Source organism: Etheostoma cragini, chromosome 8 (genome assembly GCF_013103735.1).
Source record: "Etheostoma cragini isolate CJK2018 chromosome 8, CSU_Ecrag_1.0, whole genome shotgun sequence".
NCBI lineage: Eukaryota > Metazoa > Chordata > Actinopteri > Perciformes > Percidae > Etheostoma > Etheostoma cragini.
The window spans coordinates 22,129,574-22,137,482 of record NC_048414.1 but is presented as its reverse complement, the minus strand read 5'-3'; the positions used below and the strand labels follow the sequence as shown (position 1 = coordinate 22,137,482).

Genomic DNA, 7,909 nt, shown 5'->3' with positions numbered 1-7,909 from the left:
ACACACACACACACACACACACTCACACACACACATACACACACACAATAACCCACACAGGGATGCTGCATGATTGCTGAGGTGGTTATGGCACAGTGGACATAACACATGTCTTTGGTGTGGGAGATCTGGGTTTGATTCCCGCTGTGATACATCAACTAATGTGACACTGAGAAAGACACTTAACCCCTAATTGGATAAAAGTGTCAGCTAAATGACATGTAATGTAGTGCATGCACACATATGTATATATTAATTTGGCAACTCCCTCAAGTAACATTGTTTAAACGGCTTCCTCAGCTGTTGACAGGATCTTCTTGTTGGCCAGCGTCTACTCTGCTGAAGTGTCTTCAAGCAAGAAACTGGATTTAAGAGTCTCTCTCTTAAAGCTTTGTGTCTTTACAGTCTGATCCCACAGTAAATATAAACAGATGTTCTCAATCACAATAACACAAAAGGCTGCTCAGTATTCTTGATTAGCATAACGCCATCAGAAGAAGGGTGTTTTCACACCTGCTGTCTGTTTGCTCTGGCCCCAATCAGTTGATGAGGTGTAATGAGGTGTAGTCCGGTAGAAATAAAATACTTCTGATATCAAACTGATCACAAGCAGGTCTGTGGATTATCTCGAGAAACCATTACACTAACAACTCAAAGAAAAACACGCTATCATTAACATTCAAGAAAGAGTACTGGATTGCTATGTATTCCTAGTTTTCGGTTTTGAAAGCTGGAAAAATGCTGCAAAGCTTTACAGAAACAAGTCACTGATTTAGGAGAAACTTGATCATATTTTATGGTGAAAACGTTTGCGGTTTTTCTCTTCGATGTCGTCTAGCTGCAGCCAGACATGCACAACCATCTTTCACATCCAACAGAAACATTGTTCAAATACTCAGAAAGGCGCACAGTTTGAATCACCGTCCTCTTAATTTTTAATAAAACCTGACATGCGGGTCATAATTCTTCTTAATGAGAAGGATATGAGTCTCTCTCCATCTCCTGAGTGACAGATGGTTCCCTCGTGTAAACAACACAACGTCTGTCTCTCTGGATGAAGAGATGAGCCACAGTGGATCATCATTCACTCTTATCTATTTTCTGTCTCAGCGGAGAGTGGAATGATATGTAATCATCATCAATCTGCTGGCTGAACATAATAATGTTATTATTAGAGGAGTGTGGCTGCACACAACACAATGGCTAGAATGGTGTGTGTGTGTGTGTGGGGGGGGGTGTATATCCTAATGATGAGTAATCTTAGGTGATGATAGATAATAGCGGTGTGTCAGTGTGCTTTGGAGGATGATGCATTCAGGTGCCTGCCTTTGCAGCAGATCCGACCACCTGAAACCCATTGGCAGCCTCTCCTGCCTCCTATCAGCCCTTTGGGGAGGCCTCATTCGCACAAATGGTGTTTTATGGTTCCAGCCAGATATAGGCCTTCACCAGCCCGTAATTGACTACCATTGCCCACGATGGTGCGTTTTAATGCAGCGCAATGGTGTTTAATGGCAGGTAATACAATGTCGGCGCATTAAACGAGGTCATCTCTGTCCGTTGTGACATCCCTCTTTGTTGTTAATGTTATGGCATGGTGCCCTGGTGGTTCGCCACATTAACGAGTTTGCCAAGGAAGCTGTCCATATTGTGTCAGTGTATGGACAGATGTGTTCTCATTACAAGCATCATAGTGTCTTCTTTTAAGTAAAACAAAGCACAGCAGATGCGAACAAGGAGATGTTACTATGTATTACCTCTTTATATATATATATATATATATATATATATATATATATATATATATATATATATATATATATATATATATATTATATTACTGTATATTTCTACTACAAAATACTCTACTACTACTACTAGCCACTGTTCCATTATCCGACACCGTCAGACACCGCCTACCAATAGCCAGGGTCTGACCGAGTCTTTTCTCACTACTGTCGCAGTAAATGCTTGCTCTTGGGGGAATTACTGGAAGTGTTGGGGCTTTGAGTGTGTTAGACCTACTCTATCTGTAAAGCGTCTCGAGATTACTTTTGCTATGACTTGATACTATCAGTAAAATTTAAATTACAGGCCAACTACAAGACAATCATTTTCACTGGGGATGGGGGGAACATGACCTCTGACTTTGTAAATATCCTGTCTACACAATTTAACTAATTCAATTTGATTTAATCATTCATAGCTCCTTAGAAGTGTAATTTCTTCATGTCCATCTGCTATAATACAGATGGAACAAGAGAGGAGTCGATACAAATGTTAATAATGTAATACTCAATGATTAATGGATTTCATTTTTCAAATAACTTGCACACCATTTTCTCAGCTTTTTGTGTCAGTTGTTTTTATCCTTGACTCTTTTTAATTATAAAAACTTGATTGATTACAATGAAGAGATACAAAAAAAAATCAAATATTACATAATGTTTGACCACATAAATCAATGTCGATATTGCGGCGGTACTGTAGGCTTGACAATTGGTGATTTCTCAAAATATTGTTACAATGAGATTTTTGATTTTATATGGATATAATGACTAAGTGGGTACAGGTTAATAATAGTAAGAACAGATGTTGAAAATGACATCACTATACTGTAAGGCAGCCTTTAAAAACCAGGAAAAGACATTATTATTTAATCACAATATTACGATATACAACATTTAACACAATATCCAGCCTAATATATCAATATCGATATAATATGGATATAATGCCCAGCCCTAATAGAGGTGACCCGAAACAGTTGACTGTTCTATCTAAGGAGCCTGGTCATGAAACAAAGGACCATTCCATATGGTACAGCATATGAGGCTGCTAAATGTCTGTTATGACATGGATTTGCTTGTTTTCTCCCAATAAATCCTGATATACAGCCTATGTTGGTATGAATAGCCATAGACAGTCAATGATTTCAGCCTAATATTATTACTGTTAGATTAGAAGTAAGGGTGTTCATATTAAAAAAAATTAGAAGTGCCGGTACTTAGGACCGGTGTGTCCTAAGTACAAAGAGCTCCACAAAAGCAACGATAACACTTAACAGGATGAAATAGCAATTTACTTTCACATAGCCAGTACTTGGCCTGCACAGAGCAATGATTAATAGAGCTTTAGAAGTGTTTGACAGGTAAAAAAAAACAACATGCTGAAAAGTGGAGATGGAGAGGGGAGAAAATGAGACTCTGGGAGTTGAAGTCAATGGGAAGAACAAATGGATGGAGGAAACGAGATGAGGAATCAGAAAGAAAGTGAAACTAGAGAGAAAATGACACCAAATTCTCATCTTCCTTATCCTTTCTTCCCCCTTCTTTCCTCCTTCCTGCAACCAACTATCCACTGCCTCCATCCTCAAACAGAACTACTAATGAAAAACTCCCCATTTTATTTCCATAGGGAATTAAAATGTTTCAATTATATTTCCATCCTATCCCCCTCCCCTTTCTCTGGCTCTCTCGGCCATGCAATGCTGCATCCTCATAAAAGAGAAGATAAGAGAGGAAGGGAGCGCTAGAGAAGGATTTTTGTCAGCGAGCAAAGCCAATGGGCTGAAGTAGGATGAGCGTTAACGAGGCAGACTGTTAACAAGACACACACACACGCACATGCACACTCACACTCACACACACTCAACAGTGTGGATCTACTCTGATAGTGTTCAGTAAATGGCCCAAACAGCCTGACAGATACACACACGCGTTATGTAACTTTACATTGACAGCTAATTTTCCGTTACTCACTGGGACCCCGGCAGCAGTCCTAGATAACATTTGTTCATACCAATTTAGAGACAGTTAAAGTATTTTTCTGTCAACCTTCCCTGTGGTGCCGTTTTCCTTTGATAGACAGTCAGTAAAGAGCAGGAGATACTGTGTATACTCCCACCTCAACAACACTCAGAACAGGTGACAGACGTAAATCTGTGGGCGGGCATCTGATTTCCGTGTGCGGGCCCATATAAACATAATAGATGGCGTATTGGCAGAGTGGATTGATCAGGCTGATTATACAACTACAGGTATATCCTCTTATGCGTGTCATGCAAAGTCATATGCTGTATTCCATTTCCCGGGCAGCAGGCCATGTTTTTTTTATATACACTCTCACAGGTGTAGCACAAACTTCTGGGCCCTGTAGGAAGGCATTTTCTATGGGCCCCTTCCTGCATCCACAGCTATTCATTCTAGATATTCATAGTTATTCATTCTCTGTAATAAGTAGCTGTGGTACTCAGCCCCCTTTTACGCCTCAGTCGGACGCCCCTGTTCACCTGTTTTCTTGTTGCACCTTATTTTCATGCAACGTACATGTCTTAATCATTGATGTGTAACACAAAAACTGTAATGTACTTTCGAGGTTATGAATTGTGATGAAAAAATATATAGGCTACGCTTTGCCATTACTCCTCTACTGTAACTTGTGTCACTCAGGGCTGACAACAAGACACCCCCCACAAAGAACTAGTTTAGAGACCTATATTTATTTCGATACACTGTTATGTTACGAGGATTCACACCCATTAAGTTGTTTTGTCAAGAACACACCTGCCTGTCCAAGGTGTGACGCCACTCACTAGTTACTATTTTAGAGCATGAAGTATGTTGTCGCAACTGAATTCATATGAGCGGCTAATATCTGTCAGCTGATAATGGAATTTCTGGCCTTTCAATTGACAAGTGTTGTCTGTCTGGTGATCTTAGCAGCAGCGTGAATCAGTTTAAGCTGTTTAAATACAAGAGGGATGTGCAGTGACAGGCAGCAAGCTGACTTGTCATTGCAGCTATCATTGAGTCTTGTCTGGGGTGGAACTGAGCACGAATGATGTCAGAATAGACTGTTCTCAATCTTTGCTTAAGAATGCCCTGCAATTGGAGCTGGGTGATGTGGATAAAATCAGTCTCACAATATTTCTGACCAACTACATCAATATCAATCTTGCGACAATATTGTTGCTTTCACAAAATATTAACACAGCGAGATTTTTGATAAATAATTATCAGTAATGTGGTAAAGTGAGTAAAGACAAATAACAGAAAAGCCATAACAGAAAACCACATCACTTTATTGTAGTGTAGCCTTTAAAAGCAGAAAAACCCAACAAGGGTACAACAATAAGGGTTCCTGAAGGAAGCAAGCAAGTGCAACTAAAACACCATGTCTGGCAAGTAAATATAACACACGTTATATTATAGCACGTTTGTTGAATGATTTAGTTTGAATGTGCCCGTCAATCAAGAATTGAGTCAGTGCACGATGCTTTTGACATACTTTGTCACCACGTCAACAGCATTCACAGCACGCCAATTCGCTCAACCTCTGTCCATTTCCCCAGTCCTCCCAACTAATCCCAAAGCAACGTCATCTGAAAATAGCCGTGCTCACCACTCAATCCCAGAGAAAAAAAACTCTCATCCTGACTGAATTTATCACTGACAAAAAACTGGACTTTCTCTGCATCACCGAAACCTGGCACAACCACCTGGACTACTTCTTACTCAACCAGATCACACCAACAAGATTCACCCACACGCAACCACGCATTGAGGGACGGGGAGGGGGCGTTGCCACTGTTCACAAAAAGGACAAAAAAATAACAACCATCTCCATCCAAGCCGGCATGTGAACTTCACCAGATGAAGTCCCGCAAATGTAAGCTGGAAAGACTCTACAATAAAACCGGTTTAACTGTTCATCTCCATGCATATACAGACTACCTTTACCAATCTAAAAAAGCCCTAAACATTGCCCGGTCCTAGTACCACTCACAGCTTGTGTCACAGTCACAGCTTGAACCGTTATAAATCCTGTCCCAACTACAAACCTACTGCTGCTACTGCTCCATCCCTACACATCCATAACCTGGGAGTCATCAACCAAATAACCAGAACTGCCATCTTTCACCTCAAAAACATTGCTCATCTCCGCCCCTCACTCACCTTCTCTTCTGCCGAAACTTTGATTCACGCCTTCATCACTGCCAGAATTGACTACTGCAACAGCACCTTCTACGGATCACCTACAAAAGCCTTAAATAAACTCCAATACATCCAAAACTCTGCTGCCCGTCTCCTCACCAACACTTGTTCCTGTGATCCCTCCCGTCCTTCAGAACTGGCTCCCTGCTTCCCAATGCATCCAGTTTAAAGTCCTCTTCTGTCTGGAACTCCCAAGCCATACACATCCGTAACTGTAATGACCTGGATACAACACACCTCTTCAGATTAGCTTTCCACATACAAGTGATGGAAACAAGAAGTTGTTTGGAGCACATTAAACATGGTTCTGACATAGAAATAATCTTATAAGATTTTCTTGTAGGGAACAACTGCAAAGCTTTTCACCTGATAGGTTTTATTGTTTTTAATTGCTTTTAATATACTTGTTTTGTGTTGGTTTTATTGCTTATCTGTTTCAATGTGACGTACTGTATGTGCTGGTTTTATTGTAAAGTGCCTATCAGTACCATGAAAAGCGCTATATAAATACAAGGTATTTGTGTATGTAGGCTATATAAATGTATATGTAATTATGTACAGTCTGTAATTCTTTTTTGACATTTTATCTTTTGTTGACATTTGTTTTTTTGAGCATTCTTAGTATTTGCTTTTGATGTGTGTTTATATGCTTTTTGGTTGACATTTATTTGGATTCTTTCTTTACTTTTTTGTTTTTGATGCTTTTTGACAATTTTTAAACAGAACAGTTTTTTTCTCTACGCTTTTAGGAAGAAAAAAAAATGTGTATAGGGGCCAGGAAAAATTACCTTGGGGCAAGTAGAATTTTTGTTTACATGCCCAACCAAACAATTGAAAAAAAAAACGTTGAACTCTGGACAACACTTATTGTAATATTCGGATTTCCAAAATTTTAGACAATATCTAGTCTCATATATCAATATTGATATAATATCCATGTATTGCCCAGCCCAACCTTAAGTGTCTGTTAAATATGAAGAATTCAAATGTATTTGTTTTGCTCATGTGCCTATTCCTATTCAGGGTCAGTGGGAATGGCTATCCCAACATGCACTGGTTTTGAAGGAAGACGAACACAATGGAAGAAAACCTCATTCAAACTCTGATCTTTACGAGTTGAAGCGAACAGATGCAAGCTCCATACAGAGAGGACCCGGTTTGGGATTTAAACCCAGGTCATTCAGGCTGTAAACCCCTAACCCACACTACAATTAGAATTCTCTGGCTGATGTGATGTGGGTGTATGTCTGTGGGTAACAGATGTTGTACAAGATGCCAGCTGCGAGGTGAAAATTAAATCTACCTTGACAGTAAATCAGTGAAGTGTTTCGGTAATATGGGAGCAGCTGTGATGTGAGAGCTTAGGCATGGATGCAGGTGTGGAGGGAGGCAAATATCAAATACAAATTAAATGACAATAAGATCAGGGGTGACAGTGATGGCAAATATCTACACTATATGTGAGACTGTTTTATCAGAGAGTAGTTGCACAGTGTAGTACAGCAGAGGCATAAGGGTCAGCTGGCACCATATACCATATGCAAACTACAACAATAGAAAAGAGAAATATTTCAAAAACACATGACAATAACCACTTTAGTTACTCATGACCATTAGGCAGTTTTGGTGCTTAACTTGAGAAAGTATCTTCAAATTAGCTTGTTTAATCCGAGAAGGAGTCCAAACCCAAACATATTTAGCATATTATCATATTTAACCATAACAAGCAGCAAGTGTGTATATTTGTGAAGGTGGAACCAATAAATGTTTGGCAATTTTGCTTAAACAAGACTAATGGCGTTTTTCCACTGCTGGTAACAGCTTGCCTCGGCTCACCTCGGCTCGCCTCGGCCCATTATACTTCCGTTTTCCATTGCAGATTGAGTAAAGCCTCAGCGTGGCTGGTCACTATA

General features: G+C 39.8%; 1 protein-coding gene across 1 annotated transcript in view; it reads right to left on the bottom strand.

The window, feature by feature from the left end:
- The window catches only part of necab2 (N-terminal EF-hand calcium binding protein 2), a 140,552-nt gene that overhangs the window by 100,970 nt on the left and 31,673 nt on the right, over positions 1-7,909 (bottom strand). The gene's annotated exons all lie outside the window — the stretch shown is intronic.